This window comes from Triticum urartu, chromosome 2 (genome assembly GCF_003073215.2).
Source record: "Triticum urartu cultivar G1812 chromosome 2, Tu2.1, whole genome shotgun sequence".
NCBI lineage: Eukaryota > Viridiplantae > Streptophyta > Magnoliopsida > Poales > Poaceae > Triticum > Triticum urartu.
Window position 1 is genome coordinate 200,227,639 of NC_053023.1, and position 22,426 is coordinate 200,250,064.

Consider the following 22,426-nt stretch of genomic DNA (forward strand, 5'->3'; position numbering starts at 1 on the left):
CTCAGGGCAACACCTGATGAGCACTCCGTACAACTAAAACCAGCCCTCAAGTTTCCCTAAGGTGGCGCTGCAAAGGACTATAGTTCGCACCAACACTTAGAGAAGCACTGGCCCCGTGGGGGGGGGTTAAAATAAAGATGACCCACGGGAGCACGACTCCCAAGGGAAAAGTAGGTGGTGGTGAGGCAAATGGTAAAACCAAGGTTGGGCCTTGCCGGAGGAGTTTTATTAAAAGCGAACTGTCAAGGGGTCCCCATAACACCCAACCGTGTAAGGAATGCAAAATCAAGGAACATAACACCGGTATGACAGAAACTATGACGGCAAGAGTGGAACAAAACACCAGGCATAAGGGCGAGCCTTCCACCCTTTACCAAGTATATAGATGCATTAATTAAAAAGAGATATTGTGATATCCCAACATAACCATGTTCCAACATAGAACAAACTTCATACCTGCAACTAGCAACGCTATAAGAGGGCTGAGCAAAAGCGGTAACATAGCCAAACAACGGTTTGCTAGGAAGGTGGGTTAGAGGCTAGACATGGCAATATGGGAGGCATGATAAAGCAAGTGGTAGGTAGTGTAGCATAGCAATAGAGCGAGCATCTAGCAAGCAAAGATAGAAGTGATTTCGATGGTATGGTCATCTTGCCTGAAATCCCGCAAGGAAGAAGAACGAGTCCATGAAGAAGACAACCGGATGTAGTCGAACGAATCCTCACAACTCCGGAACAAAACCGAAGCTAACACGAGAAGCAACCCGGAAAGAAGCAAACAACATAGCAAACAACCATCACATAAACATGGCATGATGCACAAGCAAGTATGATGCATGTCCGGTTTAATGAGGCATGGCATGGCAAAGTGCACAGACAATACTACAAATTAAGTGGAGCTCAATATGCACGAGTTGCATATCGACGGAACACCATATTCAAGTTATTTAGTTCAATCTCGTTTTGTACCCAACAATATTAAATGTTGATTAACATGGCAAGAGGTGAAGCAAATAAAAAATACCTATCTAGGGAAGTTTCAATGAGGCCGGAACAAAAAACAACAAGTCCGGAAACTCCTCATGTGCATATTTTAGGTTTGGTACTGTTCTGCCCTAAACAATATTTTAGAGTTGTTAAACATGAAAAGTAAGTACAACATGTTAAACTAGGCATTTTTCTACCCTATTTAAGTTTGTTAAGTTTGGAGCTACGGTTAATTAGTTATGAAATAAAGCATTTTTAACATGGCATATGAGCAAAATTAATCAAACAACAAGTTAATCATGTTAAACATGGATGAAAGTTATATATTGTGAAACTACACAAAATTCTAAGCATTTTACATATAAAGTTTAATTAATTCTGATGCATGGTTATTTAATTATGAGCAATGCAAGAAAATGGCATTTCTGTAATATGCATGTCCATGATATTTAGCAAAACATCTAAGGAAAAAAAATGACCATAGGCTGAAACTAAACTGGCCCAGCAGTAAGAAAAAAAGGAGGGGTGCTGCGGTTAGCTCAACCATAGGCTTGGCCGGGTGGGTGGAGGAGGAAGCAGCAAGCCGGATCGGGAGGTGGGCTTTGGCGGGGCTGGGCCTACGCGCTGCTAGCCCATGAACCGCGTGGGAGGCTAGCCCGTTTGCACGACGAGGAGGGGCGCGGTCAATGGGAGCGGGGCGGCGCTGCAAGTGTCTCCTCCTGCTTGAGGCAGAAGCATGGGAGGTCGGCGACGACGCGGGACTTGGCTGCGGGCGACACCGGCGGCAAAACGGACGGGCATCTTTGGGCGAGGGCGACCGCGAGGCGCCGGATCTGAAGCAGAAACGTAGCAGCGGCAAAGCTGCTCGAAGTACTCCCATGGGGTCTCTACAGGAAGAAAAGAGAGAGAGAGGTAGCAAGATGAGTGAGATCGAGAGGAATGGCGGAGCACCGGGAAGAAGAAGAAGAAGGAGGCGGTTATGCTCATCTCGGAGGTGGAGAGGCGGCGGGGTCAAGCAGGAGCTCGGGCTTGCCTCCATTGGAGGAGATAGGGAGGCTGCTGGAGCTCCCTGGCGGCGGCGACTGCCCGGGCCCGAGCGGGCCTGAATCTGGGCTTGGAGGGCCTGCGGTGGTGGGAGCGGGGCAGGGGCGATGTGGCTCCTCCTGAGTGGCTGCACGCTGCGGCACAGGGTGATGTGGCGGCGCTGGCAACGGTTGGCGAGCGGGGCAGTGCCAAGTGGCAGAGATGGGTTCGGCCGTTGCTGAAAAAGAGGAAGGAGAGGGGGGTTTCCAAATCTGGTGGTCTAGGCCTTCCTTAAATACCAGGGAGGCTAGGGTTTGGGTCTAGGGGGTGATTTGGAGCCCTCCGATTGCGATCGGACGGTTTTCGGACGCGCGGATGATTAGGTTAGGCCTAGATGGGGCTAGAGGGCTATGCAGATGGCTTGGGCTGAGAGGAAAGAGGATGAATGCAGCCCGACGATTGTTTCCGGAGACCGAAAACGTCCGACGATACACCGGCTATACTGCCGCTATAGTTATCCGTTGGGGCACCAAACGAACTTTGGACGTGATGAAATTTGACAGGCAGTCTACCTACACTATAACAAGACCACAGGCCAAGTTCATCCCATTCCGAGAACATTTTCCGGCCACTTATAAAATAATATTTCAGACATGCCGCGGGCGCGTACAAGTGTGTCTGGGCTCAGAACGGACAACGGAAGGAACGGGGAGACCCGGGCGGATGCAAGTTTTGAAAACATGCAGATGCAATGCCGATGATGACATGGCAAGATGCAACACGCAATCGAAATGACAAGGCAACAATAGCCAATAACTGGAAGATACCTGGCGCATCGGTCTTGGGGTGTTACATGTGTGTGGCCCTCTGCTGGACAGGAAGCAGAGCAGCGGCGGCGGGGCTTGGAGTGGCGGGGCGCTGGACATGGATGGGCGGCGAAGAAGGTCAGGAACAGCGGCACGGAGCGGATCTGGACGGCGGGCTCCGGCTTGAGAAGGCCAGGGGCACAGGCACGGGCCTGCGGGAGGTCGCGGGAGGAGGCTGCGGCCTCGCCGTGAAGCAGAGGAAGCTGCAGATGCTGGCTGCTGGTGGCACACGGCGGCGGGGATCAAGAGGACGAGCTCGAAGCAGAGGAGGTCGCAGGAGGACGACACAACAGAGGGACTTGACGCGGTGTTCTTGGGGCTCCGACGAGGTTCGGCAACGACGGGGATGACCGGCTAAGCTGCTGCTCCGGTGGTGCTGTGATGAAGACGGAGGGCGATGAGAACGAGTGGAGACACGCATGGGAGGAGCTCGGGTGGGCGCCATGGGTCTTGGTGCATGCTCGAGCAGCGAGCTCCTCTCGCTCGGATGCGGGCGTAGAAGATGGTGCTCGGGCTCCTGGTCGCAGTGATGGATGGCGGGCGTGCTCCGACGGGTGGTGAGGTGGAGGCGAAGGTCAGAAGGTGCGGGATGTCCTGCTGCGGCTTGCTGTGGTTGGGCGGCGGCGAAAATCAAGGGAGTTGGGCGAAGGCTGCTAGTTGGCTGGATCGGATCGGGAGGGGATCCCGAGGGGAAGTTTGGCGGCGGGCGATGGGATAAGGGGCTAGATTTTAGGGTTAGTCTATATTAGGTTAGGGGTGGCTTTATATATAAGGAAAGGAGGGAGTTTGGATCATTCGATCGAAATTAGATGGTCAAGATAAAATGCTATGGGAGTCCAAGTAAGAAACCGAAGATGTTATAGGGATGTTTGGGGATGATCCGGACCCAACGGTGACGACTGCCCGGATCCGGTACGGAGAGGTTTCGGACGCGGAAGAGGGGTGTATGCACTGCGCAAAGAGGGGTTTCGTGGCCTGGCGGTTGGTAGCGGACTGTGTAGATGGTCTAGGGAGTAAAGAGAGGGAAAGCCCGGCAACAATTTTTGGAGACCGAAAACGTCCGACGATTTGACCGACTATAATGTCGCTATAGTTATCCATTGGGGCGTAAAACTGACTCTGAATGCGATGAAACTTGGCAGGCGGCCTTACACTATAACAACACCGCATGCCAACTTTCAACCCATTCTAAGAGCATTTTCCAGCCACTTATAAAAAACTATTTCGGACATGCCGCGGGCACAGGCGAGTGTGGTTGGGCTCAGAACGGACAACGGAGAGAACGGGGAGACCCGACGGATGCAAGTTTTGAAAGCATGATGATGCAATGCACATGATGACATGACAATATGTAACACGCAAGCGAATGACATGGCAACAACGCGCATAACTGGAAGACACCTGGCGCAACGGTCTCGGGGCGTTACATTATGGGAACAATAATCAACTAGCATCGGAAGGCAAAACAAGCTTAACTTCAGAACTTTAAGCACATATAGAGGAAACTTGATATTATTGCAATTCCTACAAGCATATGCTCCTCCCTCATAATAATTTTCAGTAGCATCATGAATGAATTCAACAATATAACTATCACATAAATCATTCTTTTCATGATCTACAAGCATAGTATTTTTATTACTCTCCACATAAGCAAATTTCTTGTGATGAATAGTAGTGGGAGCAAACTCAACAAAATAATTACCATGTGAGGCATAATCCAATTTAAAACTAAAATAATGATGACAAGTTTCATGGTTATCATTATTCTTAATAGCATACAAGTCATCACAATAATCATCATAGAACATCTTCCAAAATAGTGGAATCATTACTAAATAAAGTCATGACCTCTCCAAATCCACTTTTATAATTATCACAATAAGATTCAACATCCTCCAAAATAGTGGGATCATTACTTCCTAAAGCTGACACTCTTCCAAACCTACTTTCATCAATATAATTATTATAAATAGGAGGCATGCTATCATCAAAATAAATTTTCTCATCAAAACTTGGGGGACAAAAATATCATCTTCATCAAACATAGCATCCCCAAGCTTGTGGCTTTGCATATCATTAGCATCATGGATATTCAAAGAATTCATACTAACAACATTGCAATCATGCTCATCATCCAAAGATTTAGTGCCAATCATTCTAATGCATTCTTCTTCTAACACTTTGGCACAATTATCGAAATCCTTATTTTCATGAAAGATATTAAAAAAATGAAGCATATGAGGTACCCTCAATTCCATTTTTTGTAGTTTTCTTTTATAAACTAAACTAGTGATAAAACAAGAAACAAAAAGATTCGATTGCAAGGTCTAAAGATATACCTTCAAGTGTTAACCTCCCCGGCAGCGGCGCTAGAAAAGAGCTTGATGTCTACTACACAACCTTCTTCTTGTAGACGTTGTTGGGCCTCCAAGTGTAGAGGTTTGTAGGACAGTAGCAAATTTCCCTCAAGTGGATGACCTAAGGTTTATCAATCTGTGGGAGGCGTAGGTTGAAGATGGTCTCTCTCAAACAACCCTGCAACCAAATAACAAAGATTCTCTTGTGTCCCCAACACACCCAATATTATGGTAAATTGTATAGGTGCACTAGTTCGGCGAAGAGATGGTGATACAAGTGCAATATGGATGGTAGATATAGGTTTTTTGTAATATGAAATTATAAAAACAGCAAGGTAAAAAGTAATAAAAGTGAGCATAAATAGTATTGCAATGCTAGGAAACAAGGCCTAGGGTTCATACTTTCACTAGTGCAAGTTCTGTCAACAATAATAGCATAATTGGATCATATAACATTTCCTCAACATGCAACAAAGAGTCACTCCAAAGTCACTAATAGCAGAGAACAAACGAAGAGATTATTGCAGGGTACGAAACCACCTCAAAGTTATTCTTTCTGATCGATCTATTCAAGAGTCCGTAGTAAAATAACACGAAGCTATTCTTTCTGTTCAATCTATCATAGAGTTCGTACTAGAATAACACCTTAAGACTCAAATCAACCAAAACCCTAATGTCACCTAGATACTCTAATGTCACCTCAAGTATCCGTGGGTATGATTATATGATATGCATCACACAATCTCAGATTCACCTGTTCAACCAACACAAAGGACTTCAAAGAGCGCCCCAAAGTTTCTACCGGAGAGTAAAGACGAAAACGTGTGCCAACCCCTATGCATAAGTTCACGGAACTCGCAAGTTGATCACCAAAACATACATCAAGTGGATCACGTGATATTCCATTGTCACCATAGATAAGCACATGCAAGACATACATCAAGTGTTCTCAAATCCTTAAAGACTCAATCCGATAAGTTAACTTCAAAGGGAAAACTCAATTCATCACAAGAGAGTAGAGGGGGAGAAACATCATAAGATCCAACTATATTAGCAAAGCTCGCGATACATCAAGATCGTACCACCTCAAGAACACGAGAGAGAGAGAGATCAAACACATAGCTACTGTTACAGAGCCTCAGCCCCGAGGGTGAAATACTCCCTTCTCATCATGGAGAGTGCTGGGATGATGAAGAGGGCCACCGGAGAGAGATTCCCCCCCTCTGGCTGGGTGCCGGAACGGGTCTAGATTGGTTTTCGGTGGCTACGGAGGCTTCTCGCGGCGGAACTCCCGATCTATTCTGTTCCTCAATGTTTTTAGGGTATGTGAACATATATAGGCGAAATAAGTCGGTCAGGGGAGCCATGAGGGGCCCACGAGGGTGGGGGCGCGCCCAGGCGGTAGGGCGCGCCTCCCTGCCTCGTGGCTTCCTCGTGGCTTCCTTGAAGCTTCCCTGACGTCTACTCCACGTTTCCTGGATTGCTTCCGTTCCAAAAATAACTCTCCTGAAGGTTTCATTCCGTTTGGACTCTGTTTGGTATTCCTTTTCTTCGAAACACTGAAATAGGCAAGAAAACATCAATTTGGGCTAGGCCTCCGGTTAATAGTTTAGTCCCAAAAATAATATAAAAGTGTTTAGTAAATCTCATAAACATCTAAAACAGATAATATAATAGCATGAATACTTCATAAATTATAGATACGTTGGAGACGTATCAGTGGGCCGGCTTGAGAAGGAAGGCATAAGGAATACCTGTATCCGACTTGTGATGGAAGATAGATTAGTCCTAATCATAGTAGGACTTCACATGTAACCTGCCCCTCTAACATATATAAGGAGGGGCAGGGCATCCCAAGAGGGACAAGTTTCACAAGTTTAGACAGACAAGTCAATAGCTCTCGAGATAGAGCACCGTGGTAATTGTAATCATCATCATCAATATCAATGAAGTAGGATGTAGGCTTTTACCTCCACCTTGAGGAGCCAAACCTGTGTAAAACCTCACGTCTCTCGTCTCGCTCAACCCCTCTCTAGCTACCAAATTAGATGCATTGGCCTCACGACTAAGTCCTTTCAACGAGGACATTTGCCGTGACAAATCCACGACATTTGGCGCCCACCGTGGGGCCTGTGCACGATGGTGTTGAGTTCTTAGAGGGATTCTTCCCAGGGTTGTCGAGAAGTTCGTAATTTTGGGATGAAGATGAGCCGATACAGAAGGGTCTACATCAGTTCTAAACTCGTCAGTTGGGATCAAAGAAATTTTTTGTGCACACCACAACGGACATTCTCTATGAATTTTTCCGATCTGTAGTGGTCGTCAAAGCGGCGATGCACAAACCAATGCAGGCATGCTAGATTCTGGATGCGTGTGATTCTGCCATGTATCGAAGAAAGCAAGAAGTCACCTGTTACTTCTAGTAAAAAACCAAGAAAACAAATCGGCCGCTGCAAGTTTGATCCGATCTACAGCAAAACCAATTTGGAAGGAATAAAGAATCGAAGACGTGACACCTAGCCATCGTGTGCTGCTAGAAAGTCGGATAATAAAAAAATAGCCATGATCCAGAAGTGGACTTGGAGCAAGAAGAGGATATGGCTTGGACTCCCTGGCCGCTACTGCCATGGCGTTGCCTCAGGCTGCCATGGCTCGCGTCCACGCCATCGCCCGCCGTCAAGCCACCAGCCGAGTAGCTTTGCTCCCGCCGCGAGCCGCGGGCTGTCGTCGTTGGTCGTGAGGCACCGGTTTCCTCCGAATCGCCCTGCTCCTCCACTGTTCTGAGCCTCCCTCGCCGGTGTAACTAGTCTGTAGCAATGGCCCGGTTCGGCCTCAGGGCTCCTATGTCGTGGCTGCACCGAGCCGCCCTGGGTGGATTGGCTCCAGCCCCGCTTGACTGAGCCGCCCTTGCGCTTCGCCACTTCACCACCGCTGGTGGCCGCCACTCGTCTCGAAGCTGGTCTTGCCTCCGCCTGCGAGCCTTGTCCGACCCGGAAGATGCAGGGATGGATTCGCCTCGCCTCCTTGACAATGACCTGGACACGGAGCCGGTCACAACCTGGAATCCTCCACGATCTGCGCCTGCGTACCCGTCTCCTGAGCCGCCCGCTCACTGGCTCGGATGTGCCGCCTGCGCGGTCTTGTCTCCTAAGCCGCCCACACCACTTCCGCCGGGTTGGCTTTCGGTTCACAGCGTCAGCACCGCCCCTGCTATTGGCATCTGCATCAAAATCGCTACTGCTCATTGCCGTCAATGCCGCCGCATCACCTTTCTGGGGCATCACGGCGGCAGCCGCCGCGGCATTACTCCTTTGTTTCCGCCTTGTCCTGAGCCAGCCACCAAAGCCACTTCGCCAAATCACCATTTTAGTCGCCGTCTCCACTCAATCTCGGTTGGGTCAGCACCACGTTGAGTCGCTATTTAAGCGGCCGTATCACCTCTCAAGATGATGAAGACCCCTGACGATGTGTTACAATCTCATGGTGTGACTCCAAAGAACATCGAAGAGCCTATACTTGATTACTTAAAAATCCATGTGCTAGCATCCGAGCAAGGGTAACAGAAGCTGAAATGGACATGCGGCACTGCATGATGCCCTTGGTTCTGATAATGCTAGACTTCAGAGGAAAGCTCTGCTCCTCATACAAATATCTACTGAACACCAGGACAAATAGGAACGTCGTTGCAGAAATTAGTCTTCCTTATCAACTTATACATATTGCATCTAGCGACGCTGCTGGAATTCGGGAGGCCGCTTAACCCGCCTCCGTTGTCGACCCGCCGGAGCCCTGTCGGCCTGCTTGGAGCCTCGTCGGTCTGCTGCTATTGGCAAGGCTTCCTTCCATTGAGCCGCCCCTTGTTTTGAGCCGCCTTGGGCTCGTCCCACCGCTGCCAAGCTTTGTCTCTGAAGACCATCCGCACGAGCCGGTTTTTGGGCGCTCCTACTACAATGGTTTGCTAAGGCAGAAACGATAGAAGTAGAGAAGGCAGGATGACCAAGTCGAATTAAAAAAATGCTGCTGCTGCTTTTAGTACATGACATCAATCCATCAATTGGTACATGAAGACAAAAGAACATGATACTGCACGCCGGTTGCACAGCCAACCAAAATATCAGGTGCTATTCGCCCAATTTATTTTCAGTACATATTAAATTGTTTGAGAACAATTTTTCTGGTATGTGGTATGTTTCTTGAAAGACCACTATTCATTATAAAGGTGTCCCAAAGGGCATGCTCCAACATTAATTTTGCACTAGCGCTTATTCGTGCCGTGCTGCTCGATGGATATGTGCGCAAGTCACCGCCCATGCTACATCAACGCGACGTGGCTAACTCGCCCGTCCGCACGGCTTACTGTGCCTGTGAATTATTCCCTATCCGCACCGGCTTATAATGCAACGGCCGGCTCATCTATCTATGCCCGTGGTCAACTTGCCTGAGTCCATGCTATCTCTGATACCACGGTCGTCTTTACTGTCCTCCCTGCGGTCCAGTCTATTCCAACAATTTTGGTGCAAATCATATTATATTATCAGCCTCCGCCTGCACCGGATGGCTCAATGGACAGGTGCACAAGTCGGTGCCACTGTGGTTTGTTTAAACTTCAACAACTAATTGGGATGAATCATCAGCTGGATTATTGACACAGCTCATACGGGATCATTTATAACCGGCCGAGCTTCAACATATTACAGTGTTCCGCTGTTCAACTATATGCCGGTTTATATCTGTCGGGGTAAACAACACCTACGAGATCACGAAGAATCCCTTTTGATACGGTTGGCGGGCGCGGGGCTATGGAAAGAGCTGGTTTGAGGGATCGCCAGGGGGGGGGGGGGGGGGCGATTATCCAGGTTCAGGCCGCAGGTGATGCGTAATACCCTACTCCTGCTGGTTTATGTTTATCAGGTGTTCTTGGACTCGCTACAAAGCGTGTAGGGTCCAAAAGTCTGAATCCTCTCCCAGTATGCTGCGGGCCTCCTTTTTTAGATAAAGGGGCTACTAGAGTGGCACACAAGAGGTAGAAAGTTGTACAGTAGTCGAGTCTATCTCCTGGCACCGTAGGACAAACGCATCTAATGCGCTACCGACGTGCCCTTCTTTCTTTATCGGGGACGGCGAGGAAGCTCATCCCCGTTGTCGCCACCTCGACTGGCCTCGACATGCGTTCGAGCTGATGAGGCATGTAGTGCCACACTGGCTGGCTGGCTGCTGAGTTGGTGCGGTGGCAGAGTCTTTACGAAGATCTGCAAGCCACCACACAGGTGCTTGCTGAGTTGGCCTGGAAGCCGCACGTTGCCACGCAGGTGCTCGCCTGGTTGGTGGGCTGGTAGCTATGTGGGAACGGTGGTGGAGTCTTGGTAGGTGGGGGATTGGCTGTGGCCCCGCGGATATCCTCGGCAAGGGTCTTGCCGGGGCCCCGACAAGGGTCTTACCGCGGCGTCGTGGGCGTCCCCGACAAGGCTATTGCCGGGAGATCTCGTGGGTATCCTCGGCAAGGATCTTGCCGAGGATCTTACTCTTCTGATTCTCATCTAGACTTATATGTTCTTGGTCTTCACAAAGATCTGCATGCCACCACGGAGGCGCCTCTCAAGCTTTGGTTCCAATGTGGTTGACAGTGTCGGAACTCTTAGGCTCAAGGGTGGCAGTCCTACTAGCGTTGGGCAAGTTGCTCCGACAAGGTTCTCGCCGGGGCTGTGTTGGTTGCCCCGGCAAGGGCCTTTCCGGGGGAGTCCACCTCGCCCTTCTGCTCTTCATGTTTCTGGCTTGGGAATGCTCTGGTAGTCTTGGGTCTTTGCTCCCTCTTCTCCGCCAAGCGTGGCCGCAGGTGCGTGGCTGCGACTGCCGTGCACAAGTAAAGGGGTACAAAAAGGTCCCCTACTTTTGTACACCGACAGGAGCCCCCGGTCCTCAGTCACATATAAGTGCGGAGCGTTATTGGGCCATGCCCAGAACGGTGCGCGGGCACGCATGCGGCGGAGTTTTAACAGAGTAACTCCCTTGCCCGCTGCGCTACCGCACGGCCCGCGTTGAATGCGTGGCGTGGGAGTCGTGCATGGGGCGGTTGCTGCATGCATTCGTCACATCATGGTAAAGAGGCGGCTCGCACCTTCCCCATAAAAAGAGGAAAACGCAGGGGCGCGGCTCATTTACTAAGTGGACTCGAGTCATGGCCTTCAAGGCGCCCGTGCCCCACGATCACGGGGTGGAAAACAGTCGCTTCAGTTTTCTTCTCGATTTTGGCTTGCTCGCCATGTGTCCCCCATGCGTCAAAAATGGTAGGCGGTGGATGCGGGGGGGGGGGGCACGGGTCTTAAATGGCGAGGCGGTAAACCGGGTCGTTGCTGATTGGAGCAGCAGGTCGGTCACGATTCCCTACGCCCCTGACGGCCGGGTTGGTTAAGTGGGGCCGCCGATGCCCGGCCCTGCCCCTTTATAAGAAGGGACGGGGATGGCACCCCTCAATCCTTCATCATTCATCTCCTTCCACATTGGCTCCTTCCTTCCTTTCGCTATGGCGAGAGGGTGCACAGGCACTTCGATGGCGGCGACGAGGGTCTCTGCTCGACAGCGTGCCCCTCCTTCCTAAGAGCTCGTGGCGGCGGAGCCGGCCGTGAGAGGAAGGGGCAAGGCCAAGGCTGTCGTGGCGCTCGGGGAAGTGGAGGACGGGGCGGCGCATCGGCCTCGCCTTCGCCAGTGCCCCCTCCCCCAATGGAGGGCCACGTCAGAGACCAGCCCCGCGAGTTCGTCATCAGGCTGCACAGGCCATTGCGCCGTCATCTTCGTCTCCCTACTCCGTTCGCTCGGGAGATGGAGCTGAACCCGCCACAGGCTTTGAGGCTGCATATGAGGGGTTGTGGGAATGGCAGCATGTGGGTCGACGTCTACTTCCCCGCCCCTCACGTTATGTATCTTCGTCGTGGATGAAAGACCTTCACTCGTGCCCACAGCCTGTTGGAGGGGCTCGTTCTCCACTTCAAATTAATGGAGAATGGCCTGCTCTCCGTCAAGATCTTTGGGAACTTGGGAGCTCGCCAAAGGTGTTGTGTGGAGAGCTCCTCCGATGATGAAGACTCCTACTCAAGTGGGAGTGACAAGGAGGACAACAATAGCGATGACGAGGGCATCAAGCGGGAAGACGCCGACTTCGACTCCGACTGAACGTGCCGCCCTCCTCCCTCAGTCACGCGCCCTGCCGAGGGTCTTCCTCGTCAAGCTCTCCATCGGCGCGTTCCCTGTTGCATCCTTTTTGCCTTCACCAGCCGCACCTGGGAGGAAAAGGGCAAGAACGGGGATCACGGGGCACCTTTCCTTTCTAGTTTTTAAGCCTGCGGGCATTCGTTAGATTTAAACCTTGTAATCTCCTTGCTCATGGTTACAGATTCGGTACGAACTGTACCTGTTTGGAACGTATTAATGAAAAAGGGTGCTTGCCTGGTTATTTGTGCGTGAGCGAGGCCCACGCCAAAGAATGAATCCTTGTTATTCCTAAGATAAACATTATCGCCCGGCAAGAGGCCTTGTCGTCCCCTCACTTCATAGGACGACCATACTCACGCTCTCGGTGGAGGCAAGGGCGAAGTAGGATTACGCCCTTCGTCTGCTTCCTTGTCACCGCAACTACAAGCAAGTTCCGACCCAGAGAATAGTTCTTGGGCACAAGAAAGGGGGAGCACGGTGGCCCAGGAATAAACGAGGCTTCATATGTCCCAGTTCCATACGGAAATGCATAACAGGGGATAAAAGACTTATCTGAATCTGCAGCCCCCGACAACCTTGGCTTGCTGTGGTTGAAAACTTGAATCTGCAGCCCCCGGGAAAGACTTGCCGGAGTCGAGGATGTCGATCCGTCTCCCTGCCCTAAAATGGCTTGGCAGAAACACCTGTGCAGCCTGCGAACCAAAGAAAGGACTAGAAAATACGTAAATACACACACCGACCTCTATGCTAGGGGTTAGTTGCCGCCGAGCACCATCAACCATACCAAAGAGGGAGACTTAACCCAGCATGCATGCTAAAGCTTAGGGCGCCAGCACTTCATTTATTTATGCTCAGGGTCTGCGCCTGGCTTTGTACAAAGGTTTACATGCCTTGTCGGCAAGGCTTGTACAAAAGGTGGTTTGCCGGGAGGCCCGGCAACCGCGCCTCATGGGTAAAACTTACGAAGATGTTCGTGTTCCATGAGTTGCTCACTGGGACACCATCTTCGGTCTCCAGGCGGACTGCGCCAGGCCTGGTCACTCGTATTACCCGATAAGGGCCTTCCCACTTCGCCATCAACTTGTTGGAATTTTAGGCCGACTGCACGCAACGAAGAACAAGGTCACCTTCCTCAATACTTCGGGCATGAACCTTGCGACTATGGTAGTGGCGCAAGGCTTGCTGGTAGCGTGTAGCTCGCACAGCCGCCCGAAGATGATCTTCTTCAAGGAGCATTGCGTCATCTTGCCGCAACTACTCTTGCTCAAGCTCATAATAAGCGAGCACTCGAGGTGACCCGTATGTGAGTTCCATGGGGAGTACTGCATCTACCCCGTATACCAGGGCAAAGGGTGTCTGGTCGGTGGCTGAATTTGGCGTCATTCTGATCGACCAAAGAACTGCCGGCAACTCATCAATATAGTGCCTTCCACACTTATGCAGCCTGTTGAAAGTCTTTGTCCTCAAGCCTCGCAGTACTTCAGCATTCGCCCTCTCCGCCTGGCCGTTGCTCCGTGGGTGTGCGACTAAAGCGAAATAGACCTTGCTACCGAGGTCCTGTATGTATTGCATGAAGGTGCGGCTTGTGAATTGCGTGCCGTTGTCAGTGATGACCTTGTTCGGCACATCAAAACGGCAAACTAGCCCCTTGGAGAACTTGACGGCTGACTGTGTTGTCACCTTTCTCACTGCTTCCACTTAGGGCCACGTTGTGAACTTATCGTTCGCGATGTATAAGTACTCAAAGCCCTCGACAGCACGGGGGAAAGGGCCCAGTATGTCGACACCCTAGACTGAGAATGGCAGGAGAGAGGGATTGTTTGAAGGGCTTGAGCTGGTTGATGAAGCTTCTTCGATTGGATCTGACATGCTTCACACTTGGTTACTAGCGGAGTTGCATCCTGGAGGGTTGTGGTCCAGAAGAAACCTTGCCAGAATGCCTTGCCGGCAAGGGCCCTTGACCCTATGTGGGAACCACATACAACTCCATGTATCTCTGCCAACAGCTCTAGTCCGTCCTCTTGAGGAATGTACTTCAGCCTCACACTGTTTGGCCTCCTATGTACAGGGTATCATCCACAAACTGGTACATGTTGGATCGATAGGCTACTTTCTCTGCTTCTTCCTATTCCTCGGGGACCTCTCCTGTTTGGAGGAAACAGATGGTGGTCTGCGCCCATGCCGGAGGCTGGGCTCGACGGCAAGGACCAAAGGCACATCTTCGGCCGCAGGGGCAGTTGCCTCTAAGGTCAGGGCCTAGGGCCCTATCGAAGGTAGTTGCCCCTCGGCAAGCTTGGGGTACCCGGAACCTCCTTGTCGGCGGCTCCTGGGAGCTCTGCAGGGAGGTACTTGTCGGGGCTTGTCTTCCTTTGCTTGTTCTACCCTGCTGATGGCTCGACGGATGGTTGAGTTAACTGAAGTACAAAGGTACCTGGTTCCACAGGAAACTAGAGGGCAGCGCGTTTTGACAAGCCATCGGCAACGCCGTTCTCAGCTCGGGGAACATGCTCTGCTTGTAGGCCGTCGAAACGTTCTTCCAACTTCCTCACCTAATTCATGTAGGCCTCCATCAGCGGGTGTCAGTGTCAAAACCGCTGGATCTCGGGTAGGGGGTCCGGAACTGTGCGTCTAGGATCGATGGTAACAGGAGACGGGGGACACGAAGTTTACCCAGGTTCGGGCCCTCTCTATGGAGGTAATACCCTACGTCCTGCTTGATTGATCTTGATGAATATGAGTGTTACAAGAGTTGAGCTACCACGATATAGTAATGGCTAAACCCTAGAAGCCTAGCCTGTATGACTATGGTAATGAGTATATCCTTTCCGGACTAACCCCTCCGGTTTATATAGACACTGGGGGGATCTAGGGTTTATATAGAGTTGGTTACATAAGAAGGGATCTTTATCTTCGGTCGCCAAGCTTGCCTTCCATGCCAAGGAGAGTCCAATCCGGACACGGGTACAGTCTTCGGCCTTCATGTCTTCGTAGCCCATTACTCCGGCCCATGGATAATAGGCCGGACGCCCGAGGACCCCTTAGTCCAGGACTCCCTCAGTAGCCCCTGAACCTGGCTTCAATGACGAGGAGTCCGGCGCGCAAATTGTCTTCGGCATTGCAAGGCGGGTTCCCTTCTATCCGAACTTCAAGATAGTCTTCAGGTGCGATGATAGTATCCGGACCTATCACACACACACCATACATAACCGCAGAGAGAGTATATTTTTACCCGAGTCTAATCTGCTGATAGCTTTTTTCAACATGACATCATGTCTGCCCGGTCACAATTCCAAACAGCTTTCATGTTTTGACGCTCCACGTCCCGAGACGCGGTTGCCATTGGCATGTCTTGTCAAAGCAGAGATCGTGTCCCCTTATCGCGGGATTCTCATCAATGCGGGCATGGGTAACCCAACTGTGCCGTTTATACAGCCCTTGGAAATAGGCGAATCTTAAGGCAAGTGAGGAGGCATTTAATATTCGTTGCCTTTATAAGGGGATAAGGATTCCCTCTTCCTCTCTCATGCCCTCTCTCTTTCTCTGCCTTTCCAATCTCGAGCTCCAGCGCCCAAGTTCTCATCTCCTTTCCACCCAAGCAACCTTGTCCGGATGCGGAGGCGAAGGCAAGTGGATGGTCTCCTCCGTCAAGGAGGAGAACATTACGGAGCTTCGGGCGGCCGGATACTTGGCGAAGGAGATCACTCATCGCCTGCCGACCGAGGGACAAGTCGTCCCCATGCCGAAGCCCACCGAGAGGGTAGTGTTCCTCCCCCATTTCTTCCGCAGTCTAGGGTTTCCACTCCACCCTTTCCTTCGTGGGCTGATGTATTATTATGGGATAGATTTCCATGATCTTTCCCTGAATTCCTTCCTCAACATATCAGCGTTTAGCGTCGTGTGTGAGGCCTTCCTCCGAATCCAACCCACTTCGGGATGTGGCTCAAAGTCTTTTACATGAAGCCGAAGGTGGTGGATGGCCAGCACGTGGAGTGCGGAGGAGATATGGTGAGCAAGCTGTCCAACGTCTCCTAGACCAAAGGTACTTTTGTGGACATAGTAAAGGGAGTGGCAGAAGCAGTGGTTCTACATCACAGAACCTCGCGGCACCACCTGGGCCGCAGCTGCCGAATTCCGTTCCGGTCCTCCCATGCGACTCACCTCCTGGGTCAAGAAGAGTCCGGACTGGGGTTCCCCTGACGAGGTGATAGCGCTGCAGACGCGCGTTCAAAGCATGGTAACCAAGAACGTCAAGCTCGTTGATGTGATCCAGGTGATGCTAGTTTGCCGGATCCTTCCGTGCCAGCGCCGAAGCCATCCTCTATAGGAGTTCAACCCGAAGAGGCACCAGACCCTGGTGAGGCTCTTCGAGACTACTCATGAAGGTGCATGGAAGTTGCTCTTTAAGGGCAACGAGAAACCGCCGGCCGTAGATTCAGATCGCGGGCACAACGCTAAACACCTCGCTAGCGAGGTATGACTTTTTTTATGCATTCTCTACTTGGTTGTTTCAAAGATGATGCCTGAGCTTTCATTGTTGCTTTTTCAGGACTCGATGGAGAGGGTGAAGCGGATCCAGTGTCCGCCTCCGCTGCCTGAAGAACCGGCAATCTCGCGTCTAGCGAAGATGCTGGAGTCAGCGCCTTATAAGGCGTCGGAGAAGAAGGCCAAGGGGGCCAAGAGTGGCCCCCGCCGCAAGGGCACTTCGTACGTGACGTCCGAAGACGACGAAGCTCATTCCTCTGTCCCTGAGGACAACAACGAGGAAGAGGAGGAGGAGGAAAACAACCCTCCCCCTGAGGAGAGGAGGAAGAAGAAGAGGGAGGCTTCGGCGCATCCGGAGGCAGAAGCGCCCAAGAAGGGGAGGGGCGTCCCAGCGGTCAACACCGCGTGGGATGTTGACAGCAGTTCGGAACGACGCCCCCGTACTAAGCCCCAAGACGCATTGTAAGTGACACAGCACGCTCATGCGCGCATCCGGCCCTTTCTCTTCATTATCTTGACATAGTTAATTGTACTATTGCAGTCCGGCCCGCGACCTTATCCAGCAATCGTCAGCTGGAGGTTCGTTTGCTCCGTCGGAGATGGCGAGTATGTCGCCACCGCCTTCTTATTCCCCCGGGGCCAGGGACGACACCGAAGTGTTATCTCGGAGGACCGCTCCAAACCGGAGAGGATCCCAGGATGCTGTCCGGGAGGTGCCACAAGGCGAGACCTCTGCTGCCGGACACATGCAGGAGCCGATCCCCATGGAGACTAGTGAAGAGGGCTGCATCCTATTCGGCCCTCAGCTGAATACGATTCCGGAGGGCCATATGGCTCCGGAGTTGGGCGAGCAGCCCCCTTTGAAGGAGGGGTGTGCGCCGCTTCCACCGGTGGCCCTTGATCATCCAGGGGCGCCGGATAACCTGACGGAGGCGCTTCGAGGTGCCTCCGTCATGGATGAGCATCTTGTCCTTATGGGTGCGGTGATCGAGAAGATTCAGTCCGCCAAGAGTGGACTGAATGAAGCCTGCAGCAGCCTGTTAACAGGTTTCGAGGTAAGAAAGAGAAAACCCCATGTAGCCAGTAGCCCCTGAGATACTGTCCGGTGGACTGAATGTATGAATAAGCAGGCGTCGCTGTTGGCCGCGACCTCGCATGCTGCCGAAGTCTTTGAACTCAGACAGAGGCTGGAGGGGACCAAGAACGAGCTCGGCGAGGTTAAGGTTCGGCTCCAAGAGAAGCAAGGTGAGTGACGAATTGCGGTGTGTTCGGAAAGGATAGGCGCTGTATATTGACCGCGGTGTCGTAATATGTGCAGGGGCCACGACCGAGGTCGAGGCCCTGAAGAAGGCCCTGGGCGAGGCCGAGCAGAAGGCTGTCCAGCAGCAAGCTGCCCGCAAGAAGTCCAAGGCCCGGGTCAAAGAAGTCCAGCAGGATCTCTAGGATGCGGTGAAAAAATGCGAGGCCTTGGAGCATGATGCGTCGGTTCAAGGGGCCGAACTCGCCAAGGCTCATCAGAGCCCGGAGACCGCATGGAATGAGGCCCAGGCCGCCCTCCTGGAGATCCAGTAGGCCAAGAAGATCACAGTAGGTAAGGCATTTAAGATGGAAAGCAAGTATGCGGAGAAGCAGTACCTTTTACTAACCCGGGTTTGGAGTTCCCAGGAGCTTTTGCGGATTTACCATGCAGTGTATTAGACACCGCGGAGTTCTATCGAGCCTAAGGAGGGGGTTCTATGGAGAAGCTATTCTGGTCGCAGTATGCGGCGCCAGAGCACCCCGTGTCCATCACTGATCAGCTAAAACAGCTGGTGGAGCTACATAGGGTGGCCGAACTAGCCATGAAGGATTTGATAATTCGGCTATGGCCAGCCGAAGCTATGCCAAGAAGCTACTTCGGACGTCGTCAAGCGCTCGACCTGTATTGAAGGTGCACGCATGGCCGTCGCCCGTTGCAAGATGTGGTGGGCGAAAATGGATGCCGTTGAGGTGACCAGAGGGCCACTGGAGGGCAAGGAGCACCGCACACCCGAACGGTATTTTGCGGATGTCCTAGAGGGTCTCGCCTTACGGCAGCACAATGTTCGCAGGACGTTGTATTGAATAAATGTATTCATGTTGCCTTTGCCTTGTATTATAAAAAACAAAGCCTGGTTTGTGATGTAATTTTTTATGCTTTAATTGTTTCCTCCTGTGCGGCCGTGTTATATGTAATTTGAGGGTTGGCCAGTCGTTGGCTTCTACCCTCACGTAGGTAGTACGGAAGTGTTCGGGATGGAATGTAAACAATCTTGATCCAATTATATGTTCTTTGAAGGAGTTGTTTAGCGCAATGAACAAGGCAATCAGACTATATGGCTTAAATGTCCCCACTTAGCCATAGGAGTTTTATAATAAAGCATGGGCGCAGCCCCTGGTTCAAGCAAGGGTGCTGTCAGCATGTGATTGGGAAGTGTCGATCTTTCACATAATGCGGAAAAATCTCCAGCGATTTGTAACCCTCGAACAGCTGACCGCCTCTCGCCGTATCATGACAATCAGTTTTCGGCTTTCTCTACTAAGGTGCTCATCTGGTCAAGGCCAGGGCACAATCGCAGTAGTTCTCCCTTTACTACCCCAGCCGATTTAGTGAAATGTAGGGTAGCAAGCACAGGAGCCGGGCAACCCAACTATTGACAAAAGATATGATTCGGAGCCAATGCATATAATGCTAAATTCGGGGTGCCGAACTTATCTTTAAGGATTGTTCGGGCTTTGTTGCCGTACCATGGGACGAAGGGGAGCCCCTGGCAAATATGAAATGTACAAGAGTGTACAGTTGCTAGAAAATAAGTAATTTAAAGGAAAACAGAGGGAGAATAGAGATAGGATCTGGGGCCCTTGAACTTGGATCATGAACTGTTTCCATTATAGTTGGGTTAATGCGTCCAAGCAAATTAGTACAAAATAATGCAATAAGCAACCGACTGTTTCACATGCCGCGACCAAAGGCGAGCTGCGTGTGGGTCCTAAAAAATGGATATAGTAATCATTTAGTTAGCCTCTAGGGCTTCCCATGTACGCATGTGCTCCGTGTCAATCCGGTGTGTTTATCCTTTGACAGGACCAATAATCAGGCCGTCGAGAGAGGCCAGCATAAGAAAAACCTGAAAAAAGGGAAAATGAGATAGTAAAGTTATATGTGTGTCCGGGATCGGTCTAGCTGAACTGTAGATCCCGGGCTGGCTTGTGCCTCCATCGAAGTCCATGGAATTTTGAGTGTGTAATTATGTACGCGTGGTATGAATGCCACTACTTCATCGGGAATGGGACGGAGGCCGAATTGCTAATCGAGCTCTTGACGAGCCACGATGTCCTGCTGCAGTGTAGTCTAAAACCTCTTAATAACGTCCAGGCGATCGGCAGCCGTACTATGGTGCTTCTTGAGAAGGCTGCTCTGTACCTCTGCTGCTAGGGCAGCGGTGTGCTCCTCTGTTCGGAGGGAGCATTTAGTATTGCCATTGACTGTTATGATGTCGCATGGACCGGGCATCTTGAGCTTGAGATAAGCATGGTGTGGTACTGCGTTGATCTAGCAAACGAGCAGTGCGTTGTAGCCACTGCGGGAGGGGACGATATGGAAGATTAGCTCTGCGCTTCGGAAGTTGTCCGGAGAACCGAAAACAACTTCCAGTGTGATTGAGCCCGTACAGCGGGCCTCTATGCCTGGTATGACTCCTTTAAAGGTAGTCTTTGTTGGTTTGATTCGTGAGGTGTTAATGCCCATCTTCCGCATAGTGTCCTGATAGAGCGGGTTGAGGCTGCTACCACTGTCCATTAGGACTCGTGTTAGGTTAAATCCATTGATGATTGGGTCGAGGACTAGTGCGGCTGAACCGCCATGCCGGATACTAGTTGGGTGATCTCAACGATCGAAGGTGATCGGAAATGATGACCACGGATTGAATTTTGGGGCAACTGGCTCTACCGCGTAGACATCCCTAAGTGCTCGCTTACGCTCCCTTTTGGGGATGTGTGTAGCGTATATCATGTTCACTGTTTTGACTTGAGGGGGAAATTTCTTCTGCCCCCAGTGTTTGGCTGTCGGGGCTCTTCGTCCTCATCCTCACTTTGTGATCCCTTTTCTTTGTTTTCGGCATTTAACTTGCCATCCTGTTTGAAAACCCAACAGTCTCTGTTGATGTTATTGGCTTGTTTATCTACGATACCATGTATCTGGCACAGACGATCGAGTATGCGATCCAGGCTGGATGGTCCCTCACTGTTCCTTTTGTAGGGCTTCTTTCATTGGCCGGACTTGGAGCTGCTGAATCCGATGTTAACGGTGGTGTCATCAGTGTTGTCGCCATTGCTTCGGCGTTTGTGTATGTTGCGCCGGAGCTTGCCAGAGCTGTTCTTGCCCTCGGAGGGGCCTATCTCACTGGTTGTGTTTTTACTACGAGCCAGCCAGCTGTCCTCACCCGCGCAAAAGCGGGTCATGAGTGCCGTAAGGGCTGCCATGGACTTCAGCTTTTCTTGGCCAATCTGGCTAGCTAGCCATTTGTCACGGTTGCTGTGTTTAAAGGCCGCTAGGGCTTCGGCATCCGGACAATCAACGATCGGGTTTTTTTGGTTAAGAACCTAGTCCAGAATTTTCTGGTTGATTCTCCAAGTTGTTGAACTATGTGGCTTAAGTCATCGGCATCGGGTGGCCGAACATATGTACCTTGGAAGTTGTCAAGGAAGGCCTCTTCCAAGTCCTCCCAGCTACCGATGGAATTCTCGGGCAGGTTGTTTAGCCAGTGTCGAGCTGGCCCTTTGATTTTTAGTGGGAGGTATTTGATGGCGTGGAGGTCGTCTCCACAGGCCATGTGGATGTGGAGAATAAAGTCCTCAATCTATACTGCGGGATCGGTTGTTCCGTCGTATGGTTCAATATTGACGGGCTTGAACCCTTCGGGGAATTCGTGATCCAGCACCTCATCTGTGAAGCAGAGAGGGTGTGCGGCGCGTCTATATCGGGCCGCGTCACGGCGCACCTCCGATGAAGTTCGTCTGCGGTTATCAGCCCGGGTGTTACTAGGTTTGTCATGTCCGAATAGGTAGCCACCATATCGAGTCGGGAAGCGTTCTCGCGATCCGTAGATTGATCAGGTGTGTCCTGCTCTATTGTCCAGCTCATGCCGAAGGTCGTATGTATGGTCCCGAGCTGTTATGTCCCTGTTTTTGTGAGGCAGTGGGGTGGGCTGTTGTTCGGCTTGAGTTGTCGTTTTATCCCGACCACGGGGTGGCCGGTCCGCCGTACTATCCCGACCACGTGGTGGTCGGTCCGCATTGCGTGAGGGAGGTATGGGGTCTGGTGCCTCCTCATCCAACTGAGGTAGCAGTCTGCGCTTTGGGTAACTCTTGGCTGGGTGCTCGAGGCCGTATTCCTCGGCTGCCAGGACATCAGTCCACCTGTTAATGAGCAGGTCTTGATTAGCTTGGAGCTACTGCTGCTTCTTCTTCAGGCTTCTTGCGGTG